The 12550-nt window shown below is 48.9% G+C and overlaps 1 pseudogene; it reads right to left on the bottom strand.

Moving 5' to 3' along the window:
• Positions 1-353: 353 nt before the first annotated feature.
• Positions 354-1319, bottom strand: LOC100739160 (UMP-CMP kinase-like; annotated as a pseudogene).
• Between the last annotated feature and the right edge of the window lie 11231 nt (positions 1320-12550).

Consider the following 12550-nt stretch of genomic DNA (forward strand, 5'->3'; position numbering starts at 1 on the left):
TGTTGTGATTACTAAAGGGATAGACACACATACTAAAAAGTTATGCTCCCAGAAGGCACAAACTAGGAACGGGCTATTCTTTTTGAATAAAATCAGAGAACTAGTAACTAGTCTTCTTTGTTTTGTGAGCACCACAGCTACGATGAAGTTAGACTTGAATTCACGATCTACTCCTGTGACCAAAATAAAATAAAATTTAAAAAGTCTTGAAGATAAAAAAATTTGTCTTATGACAAGCTTTCCAGCTGTTGAGATATAATTACAAAAGATTGAAAGTGCCTTCAAAAGGATTGTGATAGCAGCTATCAAAGCAATATTCAAGCATGATTGCAAGGATGCCTTCAGATACAGAGTTAGCCTTCTTTGTCAAAAATCTTCACAACTTCATCAAAACTTCAACAGATTGAGAAGCACCCATTTTCTTGACTTCCCCCATGTCTTCATAGAAGTCAGTAATTGGCTTTGTTGACTGAAGATAGGTTTGAATTCTCTTTTCCAAGCTCTCTTTGTTGTCGTCACTCCCACTGCTACTCTTTCCCCTCTCAAGACATGGGTCAATACAGATCTCATTATTACAGTCAAAAAACAGAAAGAAAGATACATTAGCCTTCTCATCCATGATCTTGTTCCAGCCTTGAAGGTTGTCTTGATTTCTTGGAAACCCATCAATTAGGAATTTATTCTTCTGGAGTTCCTGTCGTGGCGCAGTGGTTAACAAATCTGACTAGGAACCATGAGGTTGCAGGTTCGATCCCTGGCCTTGCTCAGTGGGTTAAGGATCGGGCGTTGACATGAGCTGTGGTGTAGTTCACAGATGTGGCTCGGATCCGGCGTTGCTGTGGCTCTGGCGTAGGCTGGCAGCTTCAGCTCCGATTAGACCCCTAGCCTGGGAACTGCCACATGCTGAGGGAGCGGCCCTGGAAAAGGCAAGAGACGAACAAAAAAAAAAAAAGAATTTATTCTTCTGAGCCTTGGCCGCCATTGTCTGATCCATTTCCCTCCTTAACAAACTGATGGTGATCTGATCTCAACTGGCACAATCCTCCCATCTTACACGCACTTTTCAATCAGTTTGCCACACTGTGAATCTGGGTTCTTCCTTTCATCATGAAGACATTCTCGGGCAGAAAGGTGTGCAGAGCCATATTTCTCGATGATGCAGGTGACTGGGTCCCCTTGTCGGTGCTGGGACCGCCCAGGACGAATCCAACCTTCGGCCTTGTGAGGCGGTGTGGGCAGAGGAAAAGTGGCCAGCGGGTCAGGAGCAGGAAGCTAAGGCCTAGGACGTGCAGCAGCCGGCAGCCACAGCAGCTCAGCATGCACCTCGGCTTGGTCTCATGCTGAGGGAGCTGACAGCCTATTCTGCTTTCTCTCTGAACTTGAAGACTCTAGGTACTTCACTTAGGCAGATTCACACAATTTTGTCCTTTTGCATCTAGCTTATCTCACTGAGCAGAATGTCCTCAAGACTCATCTGTGGTGTAGTGTTTCAGGCCTTCATTCCTTTTTTGTGGCTGCATAATATTCCCTTGGACCGTACCACCTTGTTTATCCATTCATCTGTTGATGGGCCCTTGAGTGCTTCCACCTTGTGGTTACTGAGAATAAGGGTCGGGATTTCTTTCTTTCTTTCTTTCTTTTTCTTTTTTTTTAATTTTAAAAACTTTTATAAAAGGTATAAAAGAAAAAGGTCAAAGTAGAGACTGAGAACAATACAATCAGGTGAGAGAAGGGGATATAGGAAGTAAAATGAAAAGAACAAAGAAGGATTAAGAATTTTTGATACATCCAGCAAAAGAATCACAACCAGAGGACCAAGAGATGAGTTAAAATAGTAAAACAGGCTGAAATGGAATGCGTGTACCACCACCGTGTGATTTTAGGTAAAGCTGATTAAAAAAATAAAAACCACATAAGATAAAAAATGGATGATAAATCAGCACTAACAGTGAAAAAGGTAATAAAAAGGTTTCAAGTGAAAGCAGATACAATGTCTAGAAATTCTCATTTACTCGTCTTCCCAAGTTTTCCTCCAAGAGGCTAAACCCTCATTACATAACCAATACTCCCTGACTCTGTTTTATGCCTTAAGCATCAAGTGGCTTTTATTTTATTTTTGCTTTTAAGGGCTAAACCCTCAGCTTATGGAGGTTCCCAGGCTAGGAGTCAAACTGGAGCTATAGCTGCCGGCCTACACCACAGCCACAGCAACGCAGGATCCGAGCAGTGTCTGCGACCTACACCATAGCTCACCGCAACACCAGATCCTTAACCCACTGAGTGAGGCCAGGGATCGAACCTGCGTCCTCATGGATACTAGTCGGATTTGTTTCTGCTGTGCCACGATGGGAACTCCAAGTGCAGCTTTTCAAATGCAGCTATCAATGCGTACTCCTCTAAAGTCTTCCTTCCAAAACAGCAAAAGTCAGATGGTTTCCCTACTCAGGGTCAGGATTTTTTTTTTGGCCAATCCCATGGCATATGGAAGCTTTCAGGCCAGAGAGCAAACCCATGCTACAGAAATAACCAGAACCGGAGTTCCCGTCGTGGCGCAGTGGTTAACGAATCCGACTAGGAACCATGAGGTTGCGGGTTCGGTCCCTGCCCTTGCTCAGTGGGTTAACGATCCGGCGTTGCCGTGAGCTGTGGTGTAGGTTGCAGACGAGGCTCGGATCCCGCGTTGCTGTGGCTCTGGCGTAGGCTCTGCTGTGGCCCAGGCTAGGGGTTGACAGCTCCGATTCAACCCCTAGCCTGGGAACTTCCATATGCCGCGGGAGCGGCCCAAGAAATAGCAACAACAACAACAACAACAAAAAGACAAAAAGACAAAAAAAAAAAAAAAAAAAAAAAAGAAATAACCAGAACCACAGGAGTTACAGTGCTGAAACATTAACCTGCGAGGCCACCAGGGAACTCCCATGGGCTCAGGATTTTTTTTTTTATTTTTTTTTTGCCTTTTTAGGACCACATGCACAGCATATAGAGGTTCCCAGGCTGGGGGTCCAATCAGAGCTATAGCTGCCGGCCTACACCACAGCCACCACAATGCTGTGGGATCCAAGCTGCGTCTGAGACCTACACCACAGCTGATGGCAACGCCGGATCCTTAACCCACGGAGCGAGGCCAGGGATCAAACCCTAGTCCTCATGGATACTAGTCGGGTTCATTACAGCTGAGCCAGAACAGGAACTCCCGTGGGGTGAGGGTTTTTTAAATCTTTATTTTACAATAAAGGACATAGAAGCTGAGAGAAAGGAAGCCCTTTTCCCAAGTGTCCTCAAGTCACAAAACTGGTCACGGCCAAGGCAGGTCTAGGCGAGGCTTATAGGAGGCTGATACACTCTGTGCATAACTGAATGAATTAGACCCTTAGGAAGGTACTAAACTGTATTCGTACGGATAACACTAGCTGCTGTAACAAACAAACCACCAAATTCCTGCTGGCTTAGCAGTGCCATAGATGTCCACTTCCCATTTATGTCAAGTGCAATGTGGGTGGGCCTCTCTCCTCAGGGTTCTTAGGTGCTGTAGTTCCAGCATCCCACAGAGCCTGGGACTCCTCCACCTCCAGGCATCCGAAGTGGAAGAAAGCCAGCTGCTTCCAAAAAGCTGTGGCCTGGAGGTGAGATGGTTCTGCTCACATTTCCTTGGCGTAAACCACCCCCGAGGCCATGACCGAAGCCAGAGGGCTGGGAGACGTGGTTTCCAACTGCGCTGCTGTTCTTGGCAACCTCGCTTCCTTCTGGAAGCTGTGAAGGGGGTAGGGTTGGGGTGGGGATGAATTTTTTTGTTGGATCACGTATGAATCTGTCACACCAAGAGGGCTATAAAATTTGAGTGGGGGCGTTCCAGTTGTGGCTCAGTGGTAATGAACCTGACTAGTATCCATGAGGACACAGATGTGATTCTTGGCCTTGGCTCAGTGGGTTAAGGATCTGGCCTTGCCGTGAGCTGTGGTGTGGCTTGGGGACATGGCTGGGATTTGTTGCCATTGTGGCTGTGACTGTGGCTGGCAGCTGCAGCTGCGATTCAATCTCTAACCCAGGGAACTTCCATATGCCTCAGGTACGGCCCTAAAAAGAAAAAAGAAAAAAAAAAAAAGAAAAAAAAATTGAGCGGGTAAGGCATAAAGAAGCTCGAAAAACACTCGTGTTTTAGGAGGTTAAGGCATTGGGGCTGAACAGACGCATAATTGGGATGCAGATCTGTCTCTGATGGTTAATCTCACTCTCCAGTCCCCCCAATGTCACGGGTTATCCGGAAGGTTATTCCGTGTACCCGCCTCAGTGTGGAAGCACATTTCCATAGACAGCAGATAAAGATCTCTTAACCTTGTATTTTCCCTCGTAGCGTCATAAATAGCTTATGCGATGCCATTTCAGCGAGCCTGACAGTTTCCACAATGAGACCTGGATGCCGCAGCAGATCTTCTTGTTATATATAAGAAAGAGTGACAGCATTCATCGTGTACTGTGACATCAATGAGGTCTGCTTGTAGAGGTCCCCGATCCACCCATTCATAATACTTTTTACGACATTAGGCTTTTAAACACGGCACTCTGGTCTGTTTTTCAAAGGCGCTACCATTATCAGCTCAGGGAGCCATTCTTCAATATTTCATTTTCCTAAGACTATCCAGAGTATCTTAATTTTTATGAGGCTTTTCCATGGGGGTGAGCTGTCAGGTGTGACTTGACTGTGAGAAGGCGGGGGTGGGGGCTGCTGCCGGATCACCCTTGCACCTGTTAGCCTGAGGGCACGTTTCTCACTTTCTTCCTTCCTGGAACAACTCGCAATGAAGGTCCCATGGGAGAGGGGGTTCCCCAGAACAGGTGTCCACTCTGAATGGGGAAGTTGGCAGGGTTAGGACGAGGGCAGTTAGGACAGAGATTGGGTCCTTTTTTTTTTTTAAATTTTTTGGCTGTCCCACACAGCATATGCCGCTGATCCTGTTGTGCCACAGTGGGAACTCCCACACACTGGGTATTGAGACATAGTGACTCTTCAGTGTCCATGCGTGTGACACCAGAAGGAGCCTCCAGCCAAGGTGAAGCAGAGTTCTCATGCCACCAAGGGTTCAAGGTGAAAAAACTCCTCACTGCTCCCCAAGAGACCCACCTGTAGTTAGATAAGCCCTCTTGGTTCCCGAGGAGGAGACGCTGTGGATCCATCCGGCACTGTTCCCGGCACTTCATCACTTCTCAGGCGCTGCCAAGTCACCCTGGCTTCTTTCTTGCTGGTAGGTCTACTTGGCTTGGCACGATCCATTTTCGGTTTGGCCCTAGTGGATAGGCGACAACCTCCCTCCATCTGTGGATCCCTCAGACAGGCTGGGGGGCAGCGGAGACAATTCCACGGACAGGAAAAAGGATGCGGGATATTGCCTTAGGGACCGAAGGGTCTGTGCAGCCTGAGACCGCCCACAGCCAGGGATCGGGGGCATGTTACACACACGCCGGACACTCCAAGGATGAGAACGTTTGACCGAATTTAGCCACAACAAATCCTCTCCCTCACGCGTACTTCTCTAATTACAAATGAGAGCCGGGTCGGCTCAGCGAGGGTAAATAAAATTGATTCTCTCCACATAGTATAGGAGATGATAAATGTATTCAAGAAAGGGCTTCAAAAGCCTGCCTGCTGATTAGGAAAGGCACAATAATTGTGAGACGGAGACTAAGAGATGGAAGGAATCATAGCAGAATCGGTCTTCTGGCAGAAATGTCACAGGTCTGATCTTTCCGTGTAATTACCATCAGATGTCTGTGTGTGTCGTGCCTGCCCCTCCGGGTGGTGGGGGCACTGCAGGGCACCCCAGTCGACTGTGCTCTGGGTGGCTCTGGCTCTCTAATTGAAGCCTGATGTGAGCTCATCTGTCTTTCTTTTTCTTTCTTTCTTTCTTTTGCTTTTTAGGGCCACACCCATGGCATATGGAAGTTCCCAGGGTAGGGGCTGAATGACAGCTGCAGCTGCCAGCCTACACCACAGCCACGGCAACACCAGATCCTTAACACACTGAGGCCAGGGATTGAACCCACGTCCTCATGGATACTAGTTGGGTTTGTAACCTGCTCAGCCACAGTGGGAACTCCCACTCCTCTGCTTTCCTACTGGCAATGACTCTGCCTCATGTGTTTGTTCTCTGGTCCCAGCACGATTCTTGGCACAGAGGAGCAATAAACAGGATAAAGTACTTCGACCCATGGGAAATTGTTGAGATTTAGCTATTTTTTTTTTCTTTTTTGGGCTGCACCTGTGGCATATAGAAGTTTCTAGGCTAGGAGTTAAATTGGAGCTGCAGCTGCCAGCTTATGCCACAGCCACAGCAATTCGGGATCTGAGCCGCATCTGTGGCCGACACTGCAGCCTACACCGCAGCTTGACAGGATCCTGAGTGAGGCCAGGGATTGAGCCTGCATCTTCATGGATACTATTTGGGTTCTTAACCTGCTGAATCACAATGGGAACTCCTATTTAGCTATTTTAAAAATTTAATAAACAGCAATTTCACATGGTTCCACCCCGTATTTGTTATTTATTACCACATCATAAATTGCCCCCAAATTTAACAGTTGTTGACAACAAACATTTATTATCCCTTAGTTTCTGTGAGTTAGGGATCGCAGATGCCTCTGCCTCAAGGTCTCCAACAAGACTGTAGTTACACTGTTGCCAGGGCTGAGTTTTCATCTGAAGACTGGAATGGGGAGGGATCCATGGCTCAACTGCAATGTCAGTTACTGGCATACTGTTGGTGGGAGCTGATGGACCCACCAAGTTCTTGCTGGCTGTTGGCTGGAGGCCGTCTCCAGTTCCCCACCATGTCGACCTCTCCGTGGAGCTGCCTCAGGATATGGGAGTGGGCGTCCCCTAGAGTGAGCAGTGGGAGAGACAGAGCCCGAGGTGGAAGCCACAGTCTCTTTATAACGCAGTCTTGGAGGTGAGAGTTCATCGCCCCTGCCAAGTTCTGTTTGTGAGAAGCAAGCTTTCCAGTCCAGCCTACCCTCAAGTGGAGGGCACGACACGAGGGTGTGAAAAGCAGGAGTTGGGGACATTGAGGTCCATCAGAGGAGCTTCCTCCTACGACATGTAACATCCTGTGTGGTGTCTGGCGCACTGACCCCAAGAGATGGTAGTGAAAGATGAGTGCAGGGAAAGAGGAACAGCCTGGAAATTGTTTCCATTTGCATCTTAATTCAATTGGAACAGAATTCTTTTCTCTTATGGGTGACGTGGATAAGATAATCTGGAATATGTGCCCAGAAGAGAATCCCTTTCTTTTCTTTTTTTTTTTTTTTTGTGTGTGTCTTTTTTGCTATTTCTTGGGCCGCTCCTGCGGCATATGGAGGTTCCCAGGCTAAGGGTCGAATCAGAGTTGTAGCCACCGGCCTACGCCAGAGCCACAGCAACGCGGGATCCGAGCCGCATCTGCGACCTACACCACAGCTCACGGCAACGCCCGATCCTTAACCCACTGAGCAAGGGCAGGGACCGAACCCGCAACCTCATGGTTCCTAGTCGGATTCATTAACCACTGCGCCACGACGGGAACTCCGAGAATTCCTTTCTTATGGAATGCTTTTGACCTGGCCTGTTTCATCTTGTAACCTGGGGTCTTGTCAGCAGATTCAGAGCACTTGGCCTCTGGGAACATGACCTTGGCTGCCTGAGGGTCTTTCAATGCCTGGAGGCCATAGCTTGAGATGCTGAATGCAAACAAGGACAAGGACAAGGACAGGGACTTCCAAAGAGATACAGAAGACCTGGGCTCCCTGATCTTGGGAAGGGGGTAGGTGGGTGGATGGCACTACCCTTAACCAGGAGTTCCAGCTCAGGGACAGGCCTTCCTGGGACAAGATGAGGGAGGGCAGAGGGAAGACAGGGAGCATGCGGGGCGCCCCTTAAGATGGCTTGGCACCTCTGGGAGCAACTGTTTGCCCTTGACCCTGATTCATATCAAAGAAGAAGCATCTGGGGTGGATCTAGTTGTTGTAAACGAATTAGAAAACCCAATGGGGTTGATGGTTTGGCAATTTTTAAGGTTTTATTTATTTAGTTTTTGGTCCTCACCTGTAGCATGCAAAAGTTCCCAGGCCAGGGATTGAACCTGCATGACAGCAGTGACACAAGCCACAGCAGTGACAATGCTAGATCCTTAACCCATTGAGCCACCAGGGAACTCCATGGGAACTCCATGGTGTGGCATTTTAAAGCCACTTTTTTTCTGAGCACTTACTATGTGCCAAGCTCTGTGCCAAGTTCCTTATGCCCTCAGCGATGGTAGGGAGCGAGAGCTGTTGTTTCCTTTCTACAGGTGAGGCTTAGAGTAACAAAGTAAATGGCCCAAGGTCCCCGAGAGTGAGATCGCAAACCAAGGTCATCTGACATGTTCCAGGAGGGCAGAACTTCCCAGTCTTTCAGCAGTGGTGTCCCTGAAGAAATCACCGGGTGTCTGTCCTGTTGGTGCTGAGACTGTCCCTCCTGGAAGCATTATCCTCTTTGGCTACTGAAATCTGAGTTATCTTGTTGCCGATACCTTCAATCACAACTGACTCAGTTCCTACCCACGAGCCTGCGTCAGGTGGCGCCATGCAGAGTGGGGCTGTGAGGTGCTCTGGATCCATGGAAGATCAGTGAAGGAAAACTGGGCTGGAAGCTGGAGGGTCCCGGCTCAAAATTTGACTCCTTCCTTTACCAACAGGGTGATCTGGCAGGCCCCTAACCTTTCTAAGGTGGTATTTCCTTATTTTTCTAACGGCAATAATCATATTCATCCTAAGGCTTGTACCAATGGGTTTCATTGCCTGGGTGGACCCTTGTGGATGAAGGCAGCCTCCTGGAGTGCTGGGTTGGAAAGGACTGTGTGTTTGATGCTAGACTCTGCTGGAAGGAGTTCTGGCATTGATTAATCATGTCTGCCACAGGTGAGGGAAGGTAGTGAGGGTATGTATACCTTGGCTTTTTTTTTTGCCACACCTGCCACATGCGGAAGTTCCTGGGCCAGGGATCGAACCCATGCCACAGCAGTGACCCCAGCTGCTGCAGTGATGACACCAGATCCTTAACCTGCTGTGCCACAAGGGAACTCCTATACTCCTTGGCTTTTGTCAACTCCATTCAAAGGCTGCCCGTGAGGTTTAAACATGATAATGTAAGTGAAGCTTCCTCATATCCAGCTGGTAATAAATATCTAACATTTTTCTTTTGATTCATCCTTTTTTTTAATCACTAGAGTAGAGCTGATTTACATGGTTATGCCAATTTCTGCTGTACAGCCAAGTGACCCACTCACCCATATAAATACACATTCCCCTTCTTATATTATCTTCCATCACGGTCCATCCCAAGAGACTGGCTATGGTTCCCTGGGCTGTGCGCAGGACCCTTTGGCTCATTCTGATGCAACTAATGATCAAGCTGGCATCTCAGTTGGAAAGTGCTGACTCGGTCACAGTAGATGCTCAGTAAGTACCCCCAGAGTGTTGACGGGATTAGAGGCTGACCCAGCTCTTTCTGAGCCCACCTTGACCCCGATCGCGTGCATCCCTAGACCCACACAGCTGGCGGAGGTAACGGGTCCAGGACTCCAGGGCTGCCCACGCAAAGGGACAGAAAAGGCATCAAAATGGCAAAGGTATTAACTTGGTGTATTTACACCCCCAAGTGCTTCGCTGTCATCAGGAGCAGCCCCTTCGCAAGATATAAGTAATTTGTGCAGCCTGATCCCGGTTTTCTCATTAATATGCAAATGAGGCATGCCAGTTGTTAGGTTAGAAGAAAGCTGTCATGTTTATTGTGACAGATTTAATGGATGTGTTTGGATTGTGCATTCAATGTGTTTTCAAGAGCATGTCTTATCTTTGTTTAGGCAGTAAATCAAAAATGTAAACAACAATTCATTAGCATCTGTCAGAAGCTCAAAGCCACATTGTTTCATTTGACAATCTTCCCAGAGGTGGGGGGAAAAAATCCTATATCTGACTTATTCAGGATTAGTTAGAAATCACACTGGCTTTTTCCCTTTTTGCTCAGCAATGTGTAAGCAGTAGCTGAAGAACACTGGCTCAGCTTGGAGAGCTTCGAGGGTCACAGGTACACGAGTGGGGACAGGCAGTTCCATCCCAAACCCCCTGGCACCTTGCAGTGACCTGGGAAAACTCAGGCCCTCAGAGCACTACGGAGACCAGGGTTAATGGGGAAGGGTCCTGCTGAAAACAAAATCACTTAGAGGCACACTGCCTCATTCCACAAACACCTGAAGCAGCCTGCTAGAAGAAGACAATGGAACATAGACAGGAATTTAAAAATAAAAAATAGCATTCAGGGCTCACAGGAAATGCAGACAGAGGAGTGGAAAAAGACTAAGTGGAGAAAATATTCAGATGGGCAAGTGCCATTCTTCCACAGAGTTTTAAATTTGCCTTGTAGACTTAGCTCTGAGCTTCCTGGGGGCCAAAGCAAAAAGAGGGACGTTTTATCTATTTACTTATTTATTTATTTTTAGGGTTGCACCTGCAGCATGTGGAAGTTCCCAGGTGAGGTGTAGAATTAGAGCTATAGTTGCCAGCCCTACACCACAGCAACGCCAGGTCCTTTTTTTTTTTTGTCTTTTTAGGGCCGTACCCACAGCATATGGAAGTTTCCAGGCTAGGGGTCGAATGGGACCTGTAGCTGCTGCCCTATACCAAGCCACAGCAATGCCAGATCCGAGCCACAACTGTGACCTACACTATAGGATTTGCTGGATCCTATAACCCACTGAACAAGGCCAGGGATTGAACCTGTGTCCTCATGGTTCATTTCTGCTGAGCCACAATGGGAGCTCCACGAGGGACATTTTAAATTTTCAAATTCACTCTGTCTCAGAAAAGGAAAAAATATCCTGCTGTATAAAAGGGGAGGGCCTATACCTCACTTAGGAGAAACACATCTTTTCACGAGCCGTGTCTCTCGGGCTTCACAGCAGCTACCGAGCCGGGCAGCCAGGGCCTGCGAGCATCCTCCTAGAATGAGGATCTCACATCCACATACGACTCCCCTCCCCTGACCTCTGCCTCTCCTGGCCTCGCATCAGCAGTCACACCTGTCCTTCAGCTTTCCTCTCTTTCCCAGGCAAGCTTCTAGAAAGAGCTGCGTGTCTTCCCTGATTCCGACCCCGCCTCCGCCTGAGACCTCTCTGAGCCACCCCCACTGCGGCCTGCGCGGGGCTGGCAGGGCGGACGCCTCGTCTGTGTTTGCGGGGCCTCCCTGCAGAGGTCTGCTCCTTCCTCTGGCAATGTTCTCTTTCTGTGGCATCACTTTCCCGTTTCCCTCCGTCTCCGAGGGCTGCTCTCGGCGGCCAGCCCCTCTTCCCCGCCTGCACCCTTCCCGAGGGTCACTGGTCACCTCCTGGCTGAAGGCCCCGGCTGGGTCTCCCTCACTGCAGGCTGGTGTCGCCTCCTGTCGGCATGGCAGCTGGGGTGTCCCCGCACCCTGAGGCGCCCTCACCTGTCTTTCACACACCCCTCCTCTGCTGCCCCACGGCTCCCGCTCACTGGGCCGGGGCACAGCCTTTCCTGTGCCCCAACCTGAGCTCCCTCAGCTTCTTCCCTGCTCTGGAGCAAGATCTTGCTGAGATGCCTATGCGAGCAGGCCCTTTGCTGCTTACAATAGGGCGGTGGTCCCGCTGGCCCTCAGGGAGGCTCTGGGTCCCCGTCTGTTCTGTGAGCTCTGCAGAGCTGGTCCCTTCCTCACGAGCCCTCGGCACTCCAGCTGTGACCCCCAGTTTACTCTCTACCTGGAAGCCAACTGTCCCTTCTCTCTGGTCACCCTCTGGACCTTGCACTGTGCATTGACCTTGAACCTCTGTCTGAATCTCACCTCTGCCAGGAAGTCTTCCTGGGTAACTCCTTGGGTAACTCCCTGGGGCTGACTCCAGCTGTCCCAGGACCGCAGCTTCACTGCCTCCTCTCTCCCAGAGGGGCCAGGACTTTCTCGCATCCTTAAGTGCCCATGCTCTAAGTCAGGGGCCCGCTGCCTACTTTTGTGCGAGCAGAGAACGGTTTTTACAGAGAACATTTGCAATCCATAGGATGATAGGGAGTAATAACTTTGAACCTCAGTTAAGCAAAACGCTACCCTCCCCCAAAAGAATTCCTTTCTTCTCGGTGGTAGCCCTGTGCTTAAAAGTATACCCCGAACTCATCAATAGAAAATGTTGTGGAAGGAAAGAAAGAACGGCATTTGCAGCAACATGGATGGACCTAGAAATTATCATGCTAAGTGAAGTCAGTCAATGAGACACCAACATCAAATGCTAACACTTACATGTGGAATTTGAAAAACGGACACAATGAACTTCCTTGCAGAACAGATACTGACTCGCAGACTTTGAAAAACTTATGGTTGCCAGGGAGTTCCTGTTGTGGCACAGTGGAAACAAATCCGACTAGGAACCATGAGGTTGCAGGTTCGATCCCTGGCTTCGCTCAGTGGGTTAAGGATCCAGCATTGCCATGAGCTGCGTTGTAGGTCGTAGATGTGGCTCAGATCCAGTGTTGCTGTGGCTGG

The sequence above is a fragment of the Sus scrofa genome, chromosome 14, assembly GCF_054392235.1.
Source record: "Sus scrofa isolate SSC_HxYL_T2T_F1_AM1 chromosome 14, Sscrofa_HxYL_maternal_Yorkshire_Landrace_v2.0, whole genome shotgun sequence".
Classification (NCBI taxonomy): Eukaryota; Metazoa; Chordata; class Mammalia; order Artiodactyla; family Suidae; genus Sus; species Sus scrofa.